This window comes from Cavia porcellus, unplaced genomic scaffold (assembly GCF_034190915.1).
Source record: "Cavia porcellus strain 051 isolate PalLab524CR breed Dunkin Hartley unplaced genomic scaffold, mCavPor4.1 scaffold_6, whole genome shotgun sequence".
NCBI lineage: Eukaryota > Metazoa > Chordata > Mammalia > Rodentia > Caviidae > Cavia > Cavia porcellus.
The window spans coordinates 50,227,895-50,252,135 of NW_026947489.1; the positions used below are offsets into that span (position 1 = coordinate 50,227,895).

The following is a 24,241-nucleotide window of genomic DNA, read 5'->3' on the forward strand; positions in this document are numbered from 1 at the left end:
CTGAGGAGGTTAGGGGTGGGTGCTAACATTTCCTCCTCAGGCTCCTCAGCCTCCCCTACAGAAACCTCCTGAGAGCACCTTCCACCGCCTCTCATCACCGGGGGCTTTGGGGTCCTTGAGGTGCACGCAGAGAGGAAGCAGCCTCGGCGGCAGCGACTTTCCGAGCCGGCCAGACCATGCTCAGCCATGGGGTCCTTCCCTTTCCACCCCAGGTTTCCCTCCCTTGGGCAGGGCGGAGGGAGGGAGGTTCCAGTCAGAAGCCCCCTGGGGCTGCCAAGCTGCCCGGACCGCTCCCGCCCCTCAAGATTTGTTGGTCTCGCCCCCATCCCTCTTCCTTCTTCCTCTTTTTCTCAGTTCACGCCCACCTTAGTGCAAACCAGGGCAGGAGCCCCAGTGCTGCGGTGCCCAGAGTTAAAGCCCAGAAGACGGGGAGGCGCGGGCGGGCAGAGCCTGACGCACAGCCGGCCGAGCTCTGCTCCTGGAGCCCGGGCCGAGCGAAGCCCTCCTCCAGCCACTGCCCAGGACCAGACCAGGATCCGCCCCCTCCTGTCTCCCGGTCTCCCGCAAAGCTCCCGCCGGAGGGCGGGCTCTGCTCAGGAGGAGGGGACAGGGAGGGCACTAGGTGCACGGAGGGGCGGGCCCGGCTGCGCTCCTTCCAGCGCTGCTGGGGAGCGGTGGATGAGACCCGTGACCCAGCTCGGAGCCTGGGATTGCGACCCGGGCCCCGCACAATCTCCTGCACCAAGCCCGTGTCCTCCCGGAATCCCAGATTTCCTGCTGAGGGGTCGCGGGCCTCGGCCAAGCGGGGGTCTCTGCATCCAAAGGACAGGATAAACCCCGCGAGCTCTCAGAGTCCCTGCTCCAGAGCGGTCCCCTGAGAAAGCAACCACGGAGCTGGAGGCCAGCAAGAAGGTAAGCTTGGATGTTAAAGTTTAAACCCTGTAAAGTTTCTGGTTTGTAAAGTAGAGGGGGGCTCTCTCTTGGGCACTGTCCTCCCCAGGAGCCTCCTGGAGGAGTACCGAGTATGATGTGCAGGAGGAGGAGCTCCAGGAACCGCCCCATCAGACCTTCATTATATCCCACTACCCTTCCACCATATTATGAATCCTAGGGTCCTGCCTGGTCGGGGGGTGGGAGCTCCTCACAGAGAGGAGCCTCCTAGAGTCCTGAAAAGGATTGCCCATCCCTCTGACTCCAGTGGCATCTCTCCATTAACCTGGAGCAGGGAGGAGCCAGGAGGCCCATCCACATCTGCCCACAGCTCCCCACTGCATCCCTGGCCCCCCCTAGCCTGTATCACATTACAGCCTGGGAGTGGAGGCCTGGTTCCTGCTTCTCAGCCTTAAGCCCAAGTTGTAACCAAAGTCTCCTGCCTGCTCCTGCCCCAGCATGACCCCTCCCTGCTTCTGGGTGCCTGGCCCTGCCTGCTCCCCACCTCCACCCACCATCTTGGCTGTCTGGGACCCTCTCTCCTCCCATCCCTGGGTGAGCTGGCCTGGGCCCAGCATAGCTCATGTGGTAATGTCCCTGGCAGTGCCCACGGAGAAGAGCTGTCAGACCTGTTCTCCATCAGTTAACTCAGGCCTCCCAGTAGCCAGGGAACTTGACTCGGGCTCTGGAAAGGGAGAAGGTGCTTCTGAGCTGAGGGTCAGTGGGAAGGGGAGAGCATGGCTCACAGACCAGGGAAGCTGCCACAGTGATGGGCATTGGGGGACTGAGTGCCTCTCTGAGGAGCAGTGGTCCTTTCTAGGCAACAGACCTCTTTCCCTGAAGGAAGATTCGCATGGGTTCCCCTGCCCCATCTAGTAGTGGAGGGAGCAGGAGTGCTTTGGATTCTGTTGGTCCTTTCAGTACACAAGGTGATAGTTGGCCATGACCATGCACCTTGCTGGATGCTGGCAGCAACAAGCCAGGATGGCTGAGCATGGGGAAGCAGGACCCTGTGCTGAGACAGCAGAGCTCCCAGCCCTCCTCACCCTCTTGATCCTAGGCCCTAGGTCCTGTACCCCTTCGAGCTGCCCACTGCCTGTGGATGGGAATGGGTAGAATCTGGGACAGTATGATTGGAAGCCCCCATTTCACTTTCTCTTCACTGCTGTGCTCCCTCTCTCTGCTCAGATACTTCTGCAGATACAGCTCCCAAGCTCATAGTCAGGCAGATGGAGCAAGGGACAGGAGTTCCTGAACCCCAGAACAGCCAGCCCCAAGCAGCGTGCCCTGGCACACACAAACACACCTCCAGCTCACTGCCCTCACCCACACACACTACCTTCCACACTGCCAGGACGTGTGTTCACACATGGCCAACAGGTACTAATCCTAGTACCCACCGCCTTTCACTGCTCTTCCCTCACACTCACTTGCCACTTGTTCTGCCCCCTCCTTGTACCCCTTTTCCAGGGCCCTGTGTGTCCCCAGTCAGTGCCAGTCAGCACAGCCCACTCTAAATGGCTGTTTAGCTTCTTCTGCATGTCCAGACCCCAACACTGCCTGCATCTTAAAAGCCTCCCTTCCCTTCACAGTGGAGTAGAAGGCACATTTGTCTGTATGGCATGCTCCTGGGGACATTCTCACAGGCTGGAGGCCTCTAGGGACTCCGGACTCTGCTGGGTAATCCATAAATGGGCTTCTTTGCCTGCACAGCAGGGGATCAAGAGCCACAGGACAGCAACCTCCTTCCTGCCTGCCCTGGATGCAGCAGCACTGGGTTCCTTTTCAAGGCAGAAGGCCAGAGCAGGAGACAGCTGGGAGAGGATCTCCAGGGTGCAGATTAGAGGGAGGAGGCTGCAGCATTCAGCTGAGCAAGGATTACATTGGAATTCCTGGGGTGTTTAACAGCTGCAGAACTGGACAGAGGACAGAGCCCCTGGTGCTGACCTCACCCACGCTGACCCTGAGGGAACAGGTGGGAGAACCAGTGCAGCACCCACGCCAGACTCCAAACCACTGGCCCCTCTGCCCTGAGGATGCTCCCTCTGCCCTGGCTGCTGCTGGCCTTGCCTGCTGTATGCAGGCACCGCTGCTGAGGGCCCTGGCCCCTCTCTTCCCCTCTGTGCCTTTGTGCTCCTGGCCTTTGCAGGAAGTGGAGGTTGTGTGCTCTGTCCTGATTTGAACTTGGGAGAGAAGCTTCAGAAACATCCAAGGTTAAAAATTATTTTGCTTTGTTGCTGACTGTAATCATCATTCAGCTTCTGCTATCTCTTCATCTCTGCTTTCCTCTTACAGGTGAACATGGTTAGGTAATTTGAAACCTAAAGAATTAAAGGGGTGTGGGTAAAGTGAAACATTTGTTTAGATTTTGTTGAATTTTTAAAACATAAGGCTATTAATATAACAGCAAGACAATCAACTGATCTATGTGTAAAACAAAGTTACATTTTCCCTCACCAAACATTTCCCATTTCTGCCTCCTTCAGACATCAGTATTTATTACCCCATCCATCTCTGTCATACTGTTCTCAAAATTCATGTTATGGATTGAAGTACATTAGATCTATTAAGCAAGCTTGATTTGTTCATGAGACATATTTAGTGTTTAATTTGAGCTGCGTTAATTTGTAAAAGCCCTTACAGATTCACAAATTCAGCTTTACACCTTCCATTTTCATGGAGAACTGAGGACACAAGCTAAGATTCGACAAATCTTCCATTTTCACCGGTTTCTGAAACCTGAGCAAACCTACATGCTTAATTCTGTCTTTATTTTGTGAACCAAATGCATGTACAATGCTCCTGGATGGCATGTCTCCTGTGTATTAGAAGACAAAAACGTGACATACCCAAGAAAAAGTAAAATTTGAAATCTTATCATGTGAAGTTTCCTCTCATCGGTCTCATATTCTGTGTTGTCATCTTACATCCTCATTTCTGCTGCTTTCGGGGTTTTATATATTTAAAGCCTGATGTACATGTGAGTGGGATGTGAGTGTTTTCCCCACTGAGATCTGTCTGGAATACTTTCTCACCCTTAAGGACTTTTGGACACTGGACAGCTCCTGTCCTGAAGTGAACAGAGAGGAATCTCTAGCAGCCTCTGAGGGGGAGGAGAGAGGAGCCTGGCTTTGCTGAGGCCACTTCCCATGCTTGCTGTGCCCAATGTGCTCTTGTGAATAAGCACAGAAGACTGTGCATGTTCACAGCCACTGCAGGCATCTCTGGAAGCCAGGGCTAAGCACCGCTTGTTCAGTATTCCAGACAGGTGGAGCCGTCGTGTTCCTGTCACTGATTACTCCACTTTTGACACTGCTTTAAAAGAATCTGCAGTGGTTTGAATTAGTTGACAGCAACTTATTCCATATTCTTCATTTTTATTCTTACAGTAGAGATCTACTCAAATTTGTTTAAATATTAAAAGATGAGTTGAATTTATCTGGTTTCACTTCTTTCTCTGACTCTGCAACATCTTTCTCCCCTAAAGAAATGCGTTTTTAACTTCCAGCACTCTGTGTCTGAATCTGAGAGGTTCCCATCCAAAATTAAAACCCACTTCCAGGTACTTTAAGTTTTTGACCGTTTGTTTTAATGAACATCTTTGATCCTTGTGAAACTGCAAACATTTACTCCTTATGTTCTCCATGCAATGTCTCCATTTTCTTTTCCTTCTGATTCCTCATAATAAAGGAGACTGGGTGGCATCCTATATTTTATAATTGCCTGTACTCTTTTCTGGATCTTCTGGAGAGAGGCCAGCTTCATACTGTCTTTGAGATGCATGCTAAGGTTACACAGGTACGCACCTGCAACCTCAAGCTGTGTGTGATTCCTGTTGTGGGCCATTAAAGCAACACTACTGCCATTCTTTGCTAGAATGTTCACGCTACTCAACTGATACTACTTGTACTGCATGTTTTACATCTTTTTTTTTTTTTTTTTTTTGCTACCTTTCAAAAAAAATACTGTGTTAACCTGTTACAAAAAACTTACAATTTTTTAAGACAGGGCCTGCCCTATCTCAAATTACTATGTTTGCCAAGCTTGTCTTGCCTCAGACTTGTAATTCTCCTGCCTCAGCCTTCCCAAGTGCAGATATTACAGGCAGGCACAACCACATGTATCTTGGAAGATTTCTTTTCTTACACATCTAGCATTACCAGAAAAAAAAAAAATTAGGTGAGTAGGTGTGAAGTTACTACTTTCTTGTAGATTTGAGGTCATTGTAGCCTCAAGTTTGATTTCATTTTCACTGAGAAATGTACAGTGTTTGTATCAGAGAGGACCACAGGATCTCATAGATACAGCTTTCAATTCCTCTTCTGTCCTCTCTTCAGCAATGTGAGCAACATACCTGTCAGACAGAAATAAATGGATTCTGCTGCTTCTGTTCATGCCACACATGCAGGCTCTTGAGGCTCAGCCCCAAGGAGAGGCAGAGCACAGCCACTGTCTAGCACAGCAGGCAGAGGAGCTGCTGCTGCCTGTGGGTCTTGGCTGTGACCTCTGGGGCAGTGGTGTCTCCTTTCCCAGACTCCTGGGCACAGTGCTGTACCTCCTGCAGGCTTGGAGGCTTTCCTCAGTAGGGAGCTCTCTGTTACCAGAAATCATTCTGAGAATGTATGAATACTACTTGTATTCACTACACGAAGAAGTTGATACCTACACTTTTAAAGGGAATTTTAAGTAGCGAGCCCATTGAGAGGATAATGCACACACAAGATTTCAAGTGTAAAATTGCAGAGAATGCAGGGAAAGTTCATTCTCCCTGGATGTGGCTCCCAGTTCTCTACTTTTGCTTTCTTACCAAGTTTCCTGTGTTCCTCCATAAGAGCCTTTCCAAGCATACACAGTCTGTTCTTCAGGTGACAAATGGGAGTGTACTGTACACTCCTGAAAATGGTTTTCTCTCAGTTTACAACCAGTTCATAGCCATCCTCAATAAGGATGTCCCATAATTTCTTGACATCTGTCTCTGGATGAATAGTTAGTTTGCAGCCTGTTCCCTCCTAAATAATTCATACGAGTCCTCTTGATCAGACATCCGTGAAAACTGGTATAATTTATGGTCCCCAAATGGTTTCTTAGAGGTGGAGCTACCACACAGGTTTTGGCAATCATTCTACACCATGGGCATCCCACTGAGAACCCATAAACCCAGTGTAGAGATAGGGCCCCCAATGCTAATATTTTGTCTCGCACAGTATGTTTTCTCAATTTCTGGGGTGAAAATGATATCTGCATCAATTTGGGTTGCAGTAGCAGCCTGCCATAGGCAGGGTGGGCTATAAACCATAGATGTGTATTTCTCACCACTGTGCAGGCGGGGCTGGGGTCAGGGTACTTGGGTTTGGGTGCAGGCCCTCTCTTCGGTTGAAGTTGTCCTCTTTGCTTTGTGGCTTTACAAAGTAGAGTTTTAGGATGCTTTGTAGGATCATTTTTATAAGTTCTTCCTTAATCCCATTTGTAAAGGAATATCCTCCAGCATTTTATTACCTCCCACAGCCTCTACCTTTTAATAACATTAACAGGGGATTCATTCTGTAACAATGACCGCTCTAGTTTTGTGTTTGTTTTCATGTTGAGTTACTGGGGATTGAACTCATGGCCTTCATGTTAAGCTAAAACCCCAACCATTATTTTTCTTTTTGACTTTAAAATCAAACAAAAAGGATAATAATATTACAGAATTTTATAAAAGAATTAGGAAATTGATACCAGTTAATATATTGCAAATTGTTATCTTGAGACTGGTTGTTCAGGTTACAAGATGTAGGCATGAAAAAATGAGACAGTTTGTCCCTAATTTGTTGAAACAGGATGGGTTTTAACTTTTGATCCTCCTGCCTCAGCCCCCAGAGTGCTGGGATCACAAGCATGCACTACCACTCCGATTCTCCTCAGCTATTTTAATGTGTCTTCCTTTAAATGTTAGCAAACACGAAGCATCTTTTCATGTGTTCAGGCTATGCACTTATTTTTCTGTAAGCCTTGGGAAAGAATGAGCCCTTTGGGAGAGAGAACCTTTGTTCAGAGAGTGTCTGTCAGACCTACATAGCTCTTTCCTCATTTATCTTTCAGAATCTTTACGCCTATGTGCCTTTTACATCTGTTCCCCTCCCTTCCTTCACTTCCTACCCCGCAGCCATCATCCTGTGTCCCTCTTGCTCCACTGTGTCCCTCTCCCTCCACTGTGTCTCTGCAGCATGCAGGGAAGCGTGGAGGGGCACAGGGAGAATGTCAACAGGGACAGAGGAGTCACTGGCTCCCCAACTCTATTTAAGGAATTTTCTTACTTCGCACAGGTGTCTGCTGAAGGAAGGAAGGAGAGTAAATGAAGAGAAAGGACTGGACTCACTCCCTGGGATCCAGAGTTACCTGGGCTGCCCGTGAGAAGGAGGCCAGGAGAGAGGACCACAGAGTCATGGTCACACAAGGCATGAGGGTGCCTGGCGTGTGGTTCCCCAGGATCGTGGCATTCTCAGGAGAGACCCTGGGTCCCTGATACTCCTGCCTCATGGTTGGTACCTGGGCAGTTTGAGAATAGTGGGAGGGGACCCAGCTGAGTGTCTGGGCTGTATGTGAAATCAGGTCTCCTCCTTCCTGCCTCTTTTGGCCTCTTTTGTTCTCCCCAGCAAACAAGCTTGGCTGAAGATTCCTGGTCTTGTGAAAGCCACAGCCCCACCTGGGTGTGCCCAGGGCAATGGTGGGAGCCCTGAAGATGCCTCATGGCTACTGAGGGTGCTGCAAGTTGGAGAACCAGAGTGGTGGGCATGGTGTGCAGCCTGTGGGCCCTGATCCTGGGGCCTTCAGTGCTGGCTCTGGAAGGTAAGAAGGAGAGAGGCAGGAGATGCCCAGCTGCCAGTAGAGCCTGGGGTAGTGGGCAGGAGGAAGACCCTAAAAGCCAGAAAAGAGTAAAGGCATTGAGGAGGGGAGCGTGGGGATCACAAAGGACCTGCATGGGGTGTTTCAGAGACAGTTTCCTGGCAGCAGCTGAACTCTTTCTGGCAAGTGAAATGGACCAGGGAGGGACATTCTTTGAGTCCTCTCAGGGATGGAGTGACTGCTGCCGGCACTATGTGTTCCTGGCTGTCTGGGCAGAAGTGCTTGGCTGACTTTCCTACCTACCAGGTGGGGTGAGCCAGAGGCACGATACAAAAATAGAGATAAGTAAAAATAAGTAAAGGAAAAGTATGATTTTTAAATTACACTTTTAATAAAAAGTGCAGTTTTAGAATACAAACTCAGTAAAAATGTCTAGGGTTCTTAAAGTCACACTAAACACCTGCATCTTTTACCTGTCGGTCAACTTGGGCCATTTCTTTTTACTTGAAAGTGGGTCTCAGGTTTTCTCTTTCTCTTACACAGTGGGTTTTCCCATCACTAGCAGTGGACAGCACTGCTAGTGGGCCATCTTATCTTTACTCTGCAGAAGAGAACACAATGTCTTTCCATAGATTGTAATCTCTACCCCAAAGTGTCGATCAGTGTACCCCATCCCTGTCTATCATATGATGTTCCTTTCTTTCTTGCATACCCACATATATTTCTTTATGTGTGTACTTTAAAATTCTGTCTAATAAATCCTTTTCTGTCTCTTACTGACCAGTGTACATTTTTTTTTTTCTTCTGAGATGATTCACCAAATGTGGGAACCTGTTTTGTTGGTAGAGCAGATTTAGGCTCCCCATTTGCACTTTAGGACCTATTTTAGTGTTAAGTAGCACATAGCTAATACGTTTGGATTGGGGGCCCACTCCCCTCCACTTCCCTGAACCCCACCTCCTAGCCTGTGTCGTAAGGGCCAATACCCAGTGGCAGATGTGAGTCCTGTGTATCAGATTTTTCTCCAAAACCTGTAATAGCCTTTCTTTCCTCAGAGCTGATTAAACATTCATGCATATGGACTCCATGTTATGCATGCAATTATAACAGAGTCATTATGGGAAAGGACAAATGACATGACTCAGTGTCCTGTGGGGGACATCGTCAGTTACACTCTACAGAAGCCAATCGGAGGCAACATTGTAAATTGGTAAACCCAGCACATTCTGTGCTTGGCCCTTTTTCTTTCTGCGGGTGTGAGCCCGCTCACTCTGAGTTTACCATGGCTTCTTTAAACTTTGCTGCTTTTTCCTTACCTCGAGCAGCCATGTCTGGATCTTTGTCCATTGCACACAAGAACTGAGAAAGCTGTCCGGAGCCCTGTGTCCCTGGAGTGCAGAAACCAGACAAGAAGCCCTGGGTACTCAACTGGGCTCAGATTCCTTCTCTCTCAAGGCTCTGAGTTTCAGGATCTCCTCTCCCTTCATACCCTGTCATTGTTTATTTTCAGTCCAGTAGGCAGAGCCCCTACCCCGGCACCTTGACCTCCCTGCATAGCCCAGAGCAGCTAAGCTTCTCTTGCCCCACAGTGGGACGAGGTGAGTGTCCTGGACGACCAGCGCTGCCTGACACTCCATGCGGGCCTACACCAGCTTGGGCATGAGTTGGGGCACCTGCCGGGAGGCTTTTACCCTCTACTATTGCCAGGCTGAGGAGCCCGATAGCCCTGACAGCATCCCTGCCTGGCACCTCAAGTGCTGGACCAAGGTGGACTCTATAGCAGCAGAGGAGAGCTTTCTCGCTTCCTCTTCTTCCTCCTCCTCCACTGCATGGGCCGTGGGGCCCCACAGGACAGGGCAGTGGGCCGGGCTGCAGCTGAATGTCAAGGAGCACAGCTTTGGCCCTCTGACCCAGCACGGCTTCTACGTGGCCTTCCAGGCCCTACTAGTGGCCGTGAAGCTCTTGTCTGCCTGTGACCCAGAGTTGAGGGCCTTCACCTCCTTTGGTGAGACTCAGGCCAGTGGGGCCAGAGGGGTAGCCGTGGGCACATATGTGGCTCACACAGAGCTGGAGGATGATGTGGGGCGCCTGGCTGGGACAGCCGTCCTCACCATTCCTCCTGCAAGCTGTGTTGCACTGCAGCACAAGCCATCAGGAGAAATTGTGATTCTGGGGCTGATGATGTCTGCTACTCACCTTTCCCTCTACCAGGCTGTGCAAACCCTTGCTCAGCATCTCCTACCCTCACCTTCTCAGAGTGTCATGCATGGTTAATTGGGAGCATCTCATACACAAAGTGCATATTCTGCTTCTTCCCTTGGGAAGCCCACAGTACAAACACAGTGATTGATTCACATGCAAAAAGCTATTAGATTTGTTTCACCATGAGATCAACTTTATGGAATGATTCTTTCTTCAAATGTCCTGTGGAATAATCCCTTAATCTTTTGGCCTTCAGTTCAGACAACAGCTTTGCCTAATTTTCTTCCCTTGCCTTACTCCCCTTTTCCTGAGAGTACTTTTAGGGTGAATCATCTCACAGGACTCCTCACTTCTGGCTCTGTTTCTAGAAAGTTCAACCCAAGGTAGTTGATATTAGAAATGCTATAGGTAGCAGGAATCTAGTGAATCCAAATTCTGAAAACTTTATCTAGAGGAAGAGAGACTGTTATGATATCCAGTGTGAGGATATCAATGCAGAAATGGGCTTACCCCCCTCCTTGTGGATCTTAGTCACTGGAGATATTTCCCCACCCTAGACTTATTACATGATAGAGCAAATGTAGTTACTCGCTTTCTCCTGTAGTGAGATCATATTTGTGGGGTTCTTTGTAAATACTAATTCTAAGAAGCATGAAACTTGGTAGACACTGCTAAACATCGCTGCTGGAGACAGGAATGAAAGACTCAGCTCTGTTTAAAGCAGTGTCTTGGAGTAGAAGGGTTAATATACGTTTGCTGTTGCTACAACAAAACACCTGAATTGGAGAACTTTAAAAAGATAGAAGGTTTATTTAACTCATTGTCCAGGGACTCAGAAAGCATGATACTAGCATTTTCTTGGCTCTTGGGAGGGTTTCACGGTAGATAGCTTCACAATGTCCTGAGGAGGAAGTCACATGTCAAGACAGAGTGAAAGAGAAATCCCCAATAGCTAAGGGAACTTGCTGGTGCCCATGAGCTGATTACCCTAGTCTTGGTGTAAATAGTCATAAGTTGATGTAGGGGAGAATGTCAAACAAATTGCTCAAAACTCCCGAGGACACCAAAAACAGCCCTGTAGCAGATGCGCCCTGTCTCCCACTTCAGAACTATGCAGGGTTCTCAAATAAGGTGGATGCCCTATAAAACAATGCTTGCTTTCCTTAGGATTGACCTCCATCTGTTCTTCTTCTCCAGTATATAAATAGAGCTATGTCCCGTGGGGCAAAGCTGAGACTGATGGAGAGGTCATGCACCCAAGCTTGGGGAGCAATGCTGGGTATGCACTGGTGGCCATGGAGCCTGAGCCTGGAGGGGCCAGTGCATGGTGATCAAGGGAGCACTGGAAAGCTGGCTATGTGTGTCAGTAGGGAGCAGCTTCTCCTCGCTCATGCTGAATTTAACACTTCAGCAGGTTGCATAGAAAATGAGTCTAATATATGCCTTTTTGCTGACGCGTGAAAGTTTGGAAAAAGTAACTGCTTTCATTAAAGCAATAGAGATGCTGAAAATTGCTTTGGAAGATTATGAAAGAAGAGATCAAAAGGTTTAGTAAGGTAGCAATGCTATAATTGGTTCATTTCACAAAACAGAAAAGCCTGCCAGCTGATCGTGTTCCTCAGAGCCCAAGGACATGCTGTCTCCCAAGGTGATTTGAACGGGGGTGGCTAAGGATGAAAGTGGCTGTGATGTTTTGTGTTAGGAGCTGCTGTTGCAGAATTGAGCTCCTTAGTAGCATGGGGATACAGGGAAGCAGAAGAGCAGAGGCCAGGGGCAGTCCTAGGTGTCAGATGTGAAGTGTGCACACATACTGTACTTGGCAAAGGTGTCAGGCAGAAGTTATCTATGCAGCTATCACTTTTGGTGATAGCTCACTCAGCATGGTGCTCATGGGGCAAAGTATATCAGCAGCCCACAACATCAAGAACAGACCAAAAGAATGCAGTCACGCCCTTGGAAAAGCGTGATCCTGTGCCCCATCTCCAGACTTGAGTCTTTTCTCAGACTCAGGATCTATCAAATGAAAAGGAACCTCTGAAGCACTGGAAGTTGGACTAGGCAAAACCTTGACAAGTACACCCAGTGGTGACTTCCCAGTCCTGCCCCAAAGGCCAATGCCTGCCTTTGTGGATAACATCACTGGAGAAAGGAGTAGACTCAGATATGCTGAGGGTGGTAGGATATGTGAGCTCAAGTGGATGCCCAGGAAATGAAATCATCAATGATCCCCTTTACAAAAGAGCATACACAAGTCAGGTTACTACTGTAGCACTGACCTGGGACCACCTTACAGTGCTTCCACTGCGACCTGGTTTTCTCTTTCCTCCTCTTTTTCATTGTTCTTCCTCCTCCTCCTCTTCCTCCTCTTTCTCCTCCTCCTCCTCCTCCTTCTTCTTCCTCTCTCTCTCTCCCCTCCCCTCCCCTCCTCATTTTTGTGGCACTGGATATTGATCTCAGGACACTGACACTGAGGTACATCACCAGTCCTTTTACCTTTCATTATGAGACTTAGTCTTGTCTAGTCTCGAAATTGTTCAAGATAGATTTAAATTTAGGATTCTCCAGCTTCACCCTCCCAAATTACTGGGATTATAGGCCACCACATCCAAATTCTCTTTTCCTCTCTACTTCTTTCTCCTCAATTCTATCTCTTTTATACGCATGCACACACACACTCAGAGACACACAGACACACACACACACACACACACACACACAGACACACACACACACACAGACACACACACACACACACACATCACTTTCTGTATCAGGTCCCATACTAGGCACACAAAATTCAGCAACGGAACCCAAGCTCCATTATTCACTGCGCCCTCAGGGATAGGGACAGGGGCAGATCACTGGCCAACACACTATAATGCCCTTCATGATGAGAACCTCTCAGAAGAATGTACTGGGCTTCTGACAGCCCAAAAGAGGAATAAACTACTCAGTGAAGGGAGGAAGGGAATAAAGGCAGGCTCAGAATCGACAGTGGTTGACTTCACACTGGAAGAGAAGTGTCACTGGACAGAAAATGGGGATCCCCCTGTGTTCTGCTTGACTTCAACAGGGGCTTGGCTTCTGCCAGGGTAATCTCTTGGTGTGCATTTTTAGCCATGCTAAGAAAACACTTGATAGAAGGTCCAGCTGGTATAAAATCGACCATGAGTGCACTCAGGAAGCTCATATAGAAGCAGGAACTTTGCCCTCAGAGACTCTGAGTCTGAACAGTAATCTGGCTTCTGCCAGGTATTTCATTTCTAGCTGACAGACAAGCTTCCTTCCTGAGGTTCAGGGCTCTCTATAATTTGAGCAGAAAATCACTCTAATTCGAGGAGCTGCACATGTAGAACAGTGGACCTCCCAGTGTCTAGCTCTAGTCCAGGGCTAGCCCTCCTAGCCCTGAATTTCTCCTGGTCCATGAAAGGAAGGGAGAGAAAAATTCACTGTACAGCCAGTTAAGACTCCCAGCATTTCTTCAGTTCTGAGTCCTCTTACCTGAGCCACTCTCCTGTATATAACCCATTGTCCAAATTCATATGATCAGTCAGGGCCACATGAGGATTACACTCGTGTCTGTTGAGTGGCAGAAAGAAGGTGGTCTGGAGGAAAAAAAAAAAACAGCGAGGGAGATAATACATGTGCATTTCATAGTTGAGTTTATGGTAGTGAATGCTGCATGTTGGTTCAACTGCTCAAAGAAATGAAGAAAGATTCAGCATCAATCCCTGGAAAGAATTTTCCAGAGATTGGAAATAAACCTAAAATATGAAGGGGAAAATAGGTGGGTGAAAGTAGACAAAGGCGGACTGCACCACTCTCAGAAGACAGGCCAGACTTGACCACAGAGCAGGCTGGGAGTGATGGGACTGGTGTGCAGAGCAGAAGGTCTGCAGGTGCCTGGTGACTGCCATCTGCTCCTCTCGGGGGGCTGAGATCCATTTCTGTGACCATGGGAAGCTTGAGGCCAGGCCAGGTTAAGAGAGAAGGGGCTCCCAGAATTCATATGCTGGAAATTTAATCCCTAGGCCTAGGTTAATGGTTTTTGGAAGTGGGGGTTTTGGGAGGTCATCAGAATTAGCATCATGAGTGTGAGGATTCCCCCATGATGGTACTGGTGGCTTTTTAAGAAGAGAGACCCAATCTAACACGTGTGCTCTGTGTCCCCTGTGATGCCACGTGCTGTAGAATGGCACAGCAAGGTGGCCTTACTAGGAGGTGAGCCCATGTGGGAATTATCCTCTCGGACCTGTGACCCCCCAGAACCTGAGCTGATAAGCCTTCATAAATTGCTCAGCCTCAGGTATTTTAGCTACAGAAAGCAAAACAAGACAGAGATATAGACTTTTGCAGCACTGATTTGGGGGCCTTTCCAAAGAAGGAGGTCGTGCGGATGGTGAGTGGTGCTCCCAGAATTCTGTGCAGAAGAAAGGAAGACAGCATGTAAGCCAATAAGACTTTCTGAGTTATGAGAGAATTACACAATAAACTCTGTGAAAGAAGTCACTGTGGAGCATAGAGATTAAAAATGGAAATTAGAAAAGGATTGGCTGTGTCTAGTAATAGGAATCGGCTCATCTCTTATGTACACATGGATTATATTTACAATTCTTCCTCTTGCATTAAAGTCAACACACACTATGCTTATAATATAAATGTGAACAGGAAATTGGCTGGATGAGGTTGGCAGCTGGAGACTGGATGGTGAATAAGCGCCAAGATCACTGAAGACTACGAGACATGTAGAGGAATAGAGAGAGAGACTGATGACCCGGTAAAGAAGAAACAATGCGCAATCTCTACTTCAGGTATCCGGACATATGATTCTTATGGCTTATGAATATTTTCAGCTTTAAAATGGTGTGAAAATAACACACATGTAGTAAAAGCCTACTTCAAAATTTAAATTTGGATTTTCCTCCAGGTAAGTGGCACGCACATGATCCTGTGTCTGATGCTGGGCCGTGCAGGAAGCTGTTGTGCTCAGCACCTCATTGAAGAAGGTGAGCATCTGACACCCCATAGTGTGGGGCGGCATCCACAGTATTTGGATATCGTGCTTTGTGGTTTTTTCTTACCATCGTGTTCACAGAACAACCATCTGTTAAGATTTATATCCCCAAGAGCCTCATGTCCTCATAGACCGGGCTTTAGGAAGGTGACTGGATTATGGGATGGGTGGGGCTGGACTGAAGAGGTGGGTCACCATGGAGTAAACTTCCTGGCTCCTCTCTTGACACTGCTTCCTGAGCCCCATGACCTGAGCAGCTGTGTTTTGAGTGACACTGTGCCATGCGACCCTAGACTGAAACCTGTACAAATCATGAATCAAATATTCCTCTCCTCATTTAGGTTGTGAGTATCATGCATTGTGTCACAAGGATAAGGAAAGTGACTAAGACACTACATACGGGTATACATGAAATATTCAGCATTATATTGTGCAATAGTGCTTGCATTCAATGATTTCACTCTAATGCAGGCTACTGTGAGTGTTCTGGGCATGTGTAAGCAGGCAGGGCTAAGCTAGGATGCGCAGTAGGTCAGACACATTAAATGTATTTTTAAACTACGCAATTTTCAAATTAAGATGTGCTTATGGGACAGACCCCATCATGAAGTACAGGAATATTCGTAATTGTTATTAGAAAAGTCACCTCCAATGAGAATAGAGCTAGAGAAACTCGAAGAAGCTAAAGGAAGAGACACAGGAGTGAGGAGCAGAGGTGGGAGAGAAGGGAGTGTTTATGAGTACACAGTATAGCAGGACTGGCTCAGCTGGCTGACAGCAAGACAGAAAAAGGGCCCAATAGAGAACGATGAGAGGGCTCCACACCACAATACAGCTTGATTCTGCTACTGAGTGACAGCACCCTTTCTAATATAGTGAGCCTCCTAAGAAAAGACCATCATCTCAACCTTGCAGGAGAGCTGTGTGGGGATCACAGAAGTTAGCAAACAGCTCGGAAGTGATAGAAGTTGTCTTTCAACTCAGGTCTGGCTGACGTCAAAGTGCCCTCTTGGCGCTTCCCAACCGTGGCAGCTGAGAGATGCCACAAACACGTGTGCACATCACAGATGGCCAACACGCAGACTCAGTGACGTGGGCTACATTTAAATATAGTATGCTGATGTTCTGACGCACGACATACCCACCAGCAGAAATACTGCTGCCTTTGTGATTTTGTCCTGTGTGGGTCTTTTCATTGAAAGAGAAATGAAGCCATCCCATTATGGTTACTGCCCTCTAAAGACCACAATGCCAAATCTAAGGGTCATGCTTTCTTCGAGGTGCGCCTCTATCCCCACCTCGCGGCCGCTCTCAGTAATGCAGGGAGAATAGCTATGAGCGCCGGGGAAGCCGGCTGACGGGCATCCTGACATCAAGTGAAGTTTCTGGACTTTTCAGTAGGATGAAATCCCATAAACCGTCGCAAATTAAAAATATTGTAACTCAGAAATGCTCCAATCTAATAAACAGTAAGATGAAAAGAGAAGCCTGGAATCAACCCCTACGGACACTACTAGATTATTTCATGCTATGCTACACTCAAAAAAAGAAAACAGGGAGTTGTCAGAGCTGTCAGACAACAAACCCAAGATCTCCTAAAGACTAAAAGGTTGTAGGATTCAAGTTCAGGTCCAAGATTTCAGGTCCTGTTTTTCTATCACAGCATAGCACCGTTCTTTGAATGCATTTGAAATTAACCTTAGAGTTCATTTAGAATTTTATTTGCTTGTTGAATTACAAATAAATATTTATGTTAAAAGAGTTCAAAAATATAAAATCACGGGGTCGGATGAAAAGCAATCTCACTGCTACTTATTGCCATCTGGTTCCCTTCATGGAGGCAGCTCTGTGCTACCAGTGCCTTGTAGATCTTTCCAGAATACATTGTCTATGCGTATGATTAACTAGTGGTAGCATCAAAATGACTACATCTCCAATACTGTAAGAAACCCCATTATTATAACTGAAGCAGGAAGTCTCAACACGAGGTTAATTTAAACATCAGAACCAAAACTACTTTATTTGCTCTAACAAAATTTCCAGCTCAATCAAAAGCTAAGCACAGAGGATTTTCAAAATAAAATATGCTAATTCTCCTTTCAGTCATTAGAATAGCTTTGAGCGGATACTAAATTAAATTTTCTTCAAAGCTTATATGCATTCCTCAAGCCCTGTTAGAAAGCTCCAGAGTGTTCTGCTTTTCTCCTTCTTTTATTAAAAATGTGTTTCTTATTTCCATATCTTTCTCTTTGTTATTAAATTGACCCTTCACTATCCAAGTGGATTTGCCTAGAGATACTGCACGGAAAGAGTCCTACCACACAGTGCCAGTCTGGAATTCATTTCTGGTTGTATTGTAGACAAGCTGGATGGCCATTTCTTTACCACAATGCCTTGACATTTAACAAAATGTTCATAAGCCCTTTCCCCACATGGTGTTTTGTCAGTATGCGTCCAGTTTTCACATGTAAACTGAATCAGCTCCTTCTCACTCAGATCTGAGCACATTTTTGCAAGAGGTCCTATTTTTAGCCAAGCCACAGCTGAGCTTCACTTTCAGCTAATTAGTACTTGTTCTTAAATCAGGCAGTTCTAAGCCAGGCGAGGCAACAAGATGCAATTCATTTCTTCTCTTCGCTCCTAAAATTAACTGAGCTGTAAAATATGAACATTCTCTTGTTTTTCCTTTTGTCTACCCCAGGGTTTGGTTCCATCGTAAAGAATTCAACAGAATCAGAACATGTCAACAAATCTCGCTGTTCAAATTTGAACAGTGACGGAATATTTTCTTTTAAAACCTCAGCTTTTTGGTTGCCAAGCAACCATTCATTTATTGTAACTAACTAGTTTTAAAAATGCTTGCAATAGTTAACAATGATGGTATGGCTCACAAGCTCCGAAACATATACAGCATTGGCCAGATCAGAAGGTATGTGATAGCTTGCAGTATCAAAAAACAGAACAAAAAAGTCATAAGAGATGCCTCTTGAGATTTGTGTATTCCCTCACTTAGGGAACATAGAGATCTGTGAGGTTACACAATTTGATGCCTACAAAACTGGAGAGATCTTAGGCACTCAAACGTTCTGTCCCTAAAAGAAGTATGATTTGAACGAGGAGCAAGACATGCATCCCTGGAAGGTTTTATTCATTTCATTAGTTTAGTTCATTTAAATCCATTTTAAGTAAACCAATAAACTGGTTTGTAGCCAAGTTATTAAATAAGTTAATTTTAATGGGACAGAAATAGAAAAGTGCTTCATTTATATTTTTCCATCCATTGCCTTTGACATGTTCCATCAAATCCTCCTTCCCTATGTGATATTTAGGGCAGATCTTGGCTATATTAGAGCTCTAATATTACAACTAATTTAAAGAATTTCTTCTCTTCTTATCATGCCTAAACAACAACTTAGAGACCTCCAGGTGGAGAAAAGTCATGGCTTGCTCTTTCATCCCTCCTTACTGATCCATGCCAATTCCCCATCTCTGCCCAGGATTGTCTGCTATAAGCAAAGGAATGGGGAGAACAGGAGGAAGAGTTGGAGGTCTTTTACTGTTGCCTGGAACTCTTTGCTCTTTGCTCAGCTGTGAATGCCCTTTGTGGTAGGTGTCCAAATGATATCATTGCCACTGGGCACATTCATGACTTCTTCAATACTCTGGAAGGACACGTGTAATTCACATTGCTTTTCAACCACTTTCAATTCTTCTATGAGTGTTCAGCTTATCCCTTTTGGTGCTAGGATATCTGTATCTGCACAGTTGGCCTTCCTGCATGAAGATGTCACAACATAACCCACACTTCCTATGTATGCACTTAGCTCAGTCTGCTGATTCAGGGCAGTAGTTCAAGCTCACTGTCATCTTCCCTACTGATGAAGCAAGAGCAACCCTGTTCTCCTGACTCTAAGGGAATATATCCCCACTTGACTAGGAGGAAGGGCTCTCCCCTATTCTGTTTAGAGGTACCAGGCTGGATCAGCCTGGTTCTGCATCCAACAAGGCTGGGTTAAAATAAGAGACTTAAGCTCTGTGAAGTAAATGACACGCATCACCTTTTCTTGCCTTAGGCATATGGAGAAGGAGCTATGGAATTTATCTTCGGAGAATTTTTTTTTCTCCAGTGGGGTACACAGAGTTGTCCTTTGTCCTTCCGTCAGGATGGAATGTAAAATGAAGGTCAATGGATAGCCCATATTGTGGAGTTGTCTCTGGTGCTTTTCCTTTATCTTTTATTAATACTAATCATCTATTTCCTGAGGTTTGGATTTCACAATTCTAGAGCATTGAAAATGTCCATTCCAATAGGTTATTATGGAAACAAGTCACTAAATGAGCAACATTTCTGCGGTGGAAACAAAATCCTAGGGTATGACCATGGCCTATCTTGAAGTTCTTTAGGTTTGCTCAGATACCTTTTATTTACTCAGGTGGAAAACTAGATGGAAAATCAGAATTGGAACAAAGATATGAGTCACACTAAGCGAATAAGGAAGATGTGATCAAGCAGCACTAGAAAGTCTGGAAAGGGAGACAAGGGACAATACTAACTACACTGTGAGCTCATTCACAGCAAGGCCACCCCATGCTAGGTTGGGCTTTCCATGAAATAGACATCAAGGTGATCAGAAGTCTATGAAATTTCTTACAGCAAGTGTGGCAGGAGAAAGAGAAGAAAGCAAGAGGTCCTGAAGGCAAAGAAAGCCAACACACTCCAATGAAGATGTGAGTGTTGTGAAGGAGAGAGGAAAGATGGGTGAGTTCACAGAAGATTCTAGGACTGCAGGTAAGTTCTAACAAAGTTCATCAATCCCATCAAGCTCGTCCTAAGCCTCTCTGAGCTGCCTCTGGTGCTACAATCATCAGCTAAGAGTAGTTCTTGGGAAACATGACCCTAGTGAAGATGAATGAAGATTTTTGAACAATAGCAGCTAGTGGTGCAAGCCCATTGCATTCCTTGACATTAGAAATGTAAGAGTTGCATTTGCAAAGCCACTATGAGCTCTAATAAATGATTTTCTTATCTTTGCTTAACCATTCCATTGCCATTCAAGCTTACCCTTCCTCTCCTGCCAAGTGTATATTTGTATACTACAATATACACACACTACACATAATTTCCATTTATTTTTGGCCCAGAGCAAGATGGCTTCTCCCACTGCCTGCTGACACCTCTCAGCTAGTAATAATGCCTTCCAAGAAATCCTATTTCTAAGGTTCCATGAATTTGAAGCTTAGAAATATAGTCAATCAGAAAAAGTTGTGGATACAGAGATTTATGGAGAGTCAAAAATCTGAGGGAGAGAATGGGTAATAAAGATTTGAATGTATTATGAAACAGAGTGGGAGAAAATAGGGCAGAGAGATTGAAGAACAGTGTGGACTTCAGAATGATTTCTGAGATTGGGATATGGAAAGATCTTTTCAGACTTGCAGCCCAAGGAGAGCCTGGGGCTTCTTGGCCATGTGTAAATTGAAGGGAAAAAACAGCCAATCAAATCTGCCATCTTTCAGATTGGCCAGAATGGCCAGATTGGCCAGAATGGCAGACTGGCAGAAGACATTTGCCTCAGTCTCTGTTCTCCCCAGAGGCAATAAGGTTGGTGAGGAAGGGACTTTTTTCTGCCTCCCCTTTCATTGTTTATGCTAAACTTCTGTTAAACTGATTTCCGTATTCCTCAGGTCCTTTCTCCAGTGCAGGACTCCTGCCTGTGCTCCTGGAGAGAAGATGGATCAAACTGTTGGGAGCCATCACATGTTACATATCTCATGAAATGACAGGTCTTCGAGTTAACTATATATTTGCCCTCTAAGCCGAGTAAATTACTTAAAATTTCTGGTGAATTAGACAGTATAATTAATCAAGAGAAAAAATGCAACTGTAAGACACTGGAAGGAGGGAAGAAAAATTAACCATTTTTCAAATAATATGTGTATTTTGAAAGCTGAGAAATTAAACTAAAAAGCAGTAATGGAACCCAAACATACTCAGAATCAAAAGCTTTCACATGTTAAAAACCGTGGCCAGTTAGAAAATATAGTGGTGAAAAAGGATCTCATTTTGAAAATGTCAACAAAGGAATATAATATTATTATGAACAGATTCAAAAAGACAAGAGTCACATAAAGGAAACTTTAAACTGTTCTTGGGAACTACAAAAAAAGACTTGCACAGATGGGCTCAACAATACGAAGAGGTCACTTTTCTCTTCTTCTGTATAAACAAAAATCATACAACTACATTTAAAATGTCAATAGGTTTTTGTTTTTAGTTAGAAAGATTATATTTTGTATGGAAAAATAAAAAGCAAAAAACAGTCAAAATATTTCATGGACGTATAAGAAGGAAGCACTATTATAAACAAATTATATTGTTATAATTAAAATATTCAGGTAATGTTACTGGAAAGAGATGAATTATTCAAATGGTGACAAAAACTGTAATTATCTAGAAAATATTAAGTTAAATTTACATTGTTAAATAGGTTTGAAATGGGCCAAAGGAAATGTGTTATTTATATGCAGTGCAATACTGTTCTGCTATACAGAAGGATAAATTTCAGTAATTTATAGGAAAATGGATTCAGCTTCAGACTTATGCAAAATAAATCAGACACGTGAGCTTAAACATTAAATAGTTTTTCTTATATGAGAAAGTAAATATATGAATAAAGAGGAAAATAAAAGACAAATAATAGGAAGTAGATCTTTTTCAAATGCGAAGGAGATCAAAGATCAAGGGAGGGTGGGAAGGAAAGGAGAGTAAGGGAATGAAAGAAGAATGGAGATGTATGTATCAGGTACACAGACCAACTTCCCACTAGGACTGTAATCAGCTTGCACTACAAGCATGTACTAATAATAATAAAGACTGAAAAAATATTTAAATATAAAAAATGAAACATTAATGTAAGAAAAGATCCCACTGTCACAGAACCCTGGCTCCGTGATTAGGACAGATTGCCAGCCTGGAATAAGTCACATCGGATTCCCCTGATTGGCGAGGATGCAGGAAAAGAGGCACTGAAGACAGCATTCAAAGCAAATGCTGAGGAGATTCTCTGGCAGCAGTACAAAGCCTGCAAAAGTAGAAAAGGAACCGTCAACCCTGACTAAGCCTTGAAATGCTACATTTTCAAGGTGAAGATGCGTGGGTACCTGTTATGGCAAATTACAACCCATCTCACCCACTGTGAAAATAAGGACCTGTCTTTTTCATAGACTGACAAGGCTGATAGATTGTTGGGCTCTTCACTCTTTAAAACAGTAATAAAATGCACATGGTAGTGGATAAGATATTTTTAAGCAAACAATAAAGCATGAAAATAACAAAAGAAAAGGTTGAAAAATACAACTTTATGAAACATTTTTGAAAAGAAGTCACTACGGTTCATAACCACCTCAAAGTACAAACAAAAATAAAAATAAATGAAGGAAAGATACCCCCTATTTCTGGATAGACAAGACCATTATTGTCAAAATGGCTATACTACCAAAACTGATATGTAGATTTAATGGAATCACAATCAAAATACCAATAGCATTCCTTACAGAACTAGATAAAACGGGCTGGGGATTTAGCTCAGCGGCATAAGCACCTGTCTTGCAAGCAGGCGGTCGTGAGTTCAATCCCCGGTACCGATTTAAAAAAAAGAAAAGAAAAGAACGAGATAAAACAATTCTCAGAGGCATATGGATCAAGAAGATACCCAAATTGCACCTGGGGATACAGCTCAGCAGTGCCAGTGTAACGCCTGCCTGGCAAGTGCAAGGTCCTGAGCTCAATTCCCCGTACAAAAAAAAAAAAAAAAAAAGACTCAGAACAGCTACAGCTTTTGTTTGCAACAAGAGCAAAGCAGGAGGCATCATGATACATGAGTTCAAGTTATATTACTGAGCTAGTGATAATAACAGCATGGTACTGGCCCAAAAACAGACAAGTGGATTAAAGGGACAGCATAGAGACCCCAGAAACAATCCCAGATACATTCCGCCACCTGATCTTTGACAAAGGAGCTTTTATTTTAGGGGAGGGGATTACTTAAATTATGTAATGTTTATTTTAAAGAGAGTAAAGCTAAGCAGAATAAATCCAATTAAAACAAATTAGTGTGATATAGAACTTCAAAACAAGATAATAGGAAATCAATAGTGGTTATTATAATGCCTCTCATTGTCTTCAAAATAGCTGCCCATACTTTCAGATGTAATAAACTCAAGCAAAATAGAGCAGGATAGAACCAATAAAAATAAAACAATGAATGCAATAAAGGACTTCAAAACAAGGTAACAGGAAACCCAAAATGGCTACCGTAATATGTCTTGTTATCTTTGAAATAACTGCCCATGCCATCAGACATAATAAAATCAAACAAGAAAAAGCAGAATAAAACTCAGCCAAATAAAACAATGAAAATGACACCAGAATTCAAAACAAGATAATAGGGAGTTAACTATGGCTATCACCTTCAGAAGGAGCATCCTCATAGATGCTATGTTGTATATTTTTATCCTCTAAATAGATGATCAGACTACTGGCTTTAGACCTACAAAGTCAGTGAGACACTGACTTTGAATCACTGTGAAACACAATGAAACACTGACAGTGAATCAGTAGTATTCATTTTGTTTTACCTCAAAAGCTATCCTCTTGGCCTGAGTTTCTTTGAATCAGCCCGTCCCTTGTCGGTGATTGGGGGATGCATTTGTTCTTCTAGTCTCTCAGCCCATGCAGTGGAAGGGGCTGGCATCTGGTTCTCCTCTCAGTGGCCTGCACGTGGCACTGACTCACAGGAAGAGCTTGGCTTCTTGTTGGATTCCTGTTCCCCTCCCCCACAGTCTGTGAATGGCGCTGACTCACAGGAAAAGGCTGGCATCTTGTTCTCCTCCCAGCAACCCACACATGGTACCAACTCGCAGGAAGGGCTTCGTTTCTTGTTGGCTTCTTGTTCTCCTCCTGCACAGTCTGCAAATGACACCAACTCACAGGAAAGGGCTGGCATCTCAGCAAAGGATCTTTGACAAATGGACCAGAATGTGTGCTGGAGGAATGATAGCATCTTTAGAAAATGGTGCTGGGATAACTGGCTTTCCACATGCAGAAGATTGAAGCTAGACCCATATCTCTCATCAGGCACTAAAGTCTAAATGGATCAAAGGTCAAAATAACAATCTGCTGGAAGACAAATGGGAAGAACTCTTAAAGTAACAAGTGTAGGAAGCAGCCTGTATATCCATAACAAACAAATAAACAAAGAAAATGTGGTA

At 44.9% G+C, this 24,241-nt stretch overlaps 2 long non-coding RNA genes across 14 annotated transcripts in view; one reads left to right on the forward strand and one right to left on the reverse strand.

Moving 5' to 3' along the window:
- LOC134476441 (uncharacterized) overlaps positions 1–503 on the reverse strand; it is a 32,314-nt gene extending 31,811 nt beyond the window's left edge. For both annotated transcript variants that reach the window (XR_010048092.1, XR_010048091.1), the window contains exon 1: positions 366–503. This is a non-coding gene — a long non-coding RNA (uncharacterized LOC134476441). The remainder of the gene's footprint in view (positions 1–365) is intronic.
- On the forward strand, positions 1–24,241 carry LOC101787469 (uncharacterized). Of its 12 annotated transcripts, XR_010048086.1 has the most exons (7): positions 725–912; positions 7,236–7,450; positions 7,566–7,758; positions 14,626–14,768; positions 14,885–17,900; positions 18,469–18,577; positions 19,626–24,241. It is a non-coding gene; the product is annotated as an uncharacterized LOC101787469 (long non-coding RNA). The 12 variants fall into 12 exon arrangements; XR_010048083.1 differs by having other exon boundaries at positions 427–912; positions 14,885–14,963; positions 17,673–24,241; XR_010048089.1 differs by lacking the exon at positions 18,469–18,577 and having other exon boundaries at positions 427–912; positions 14,885–14,963.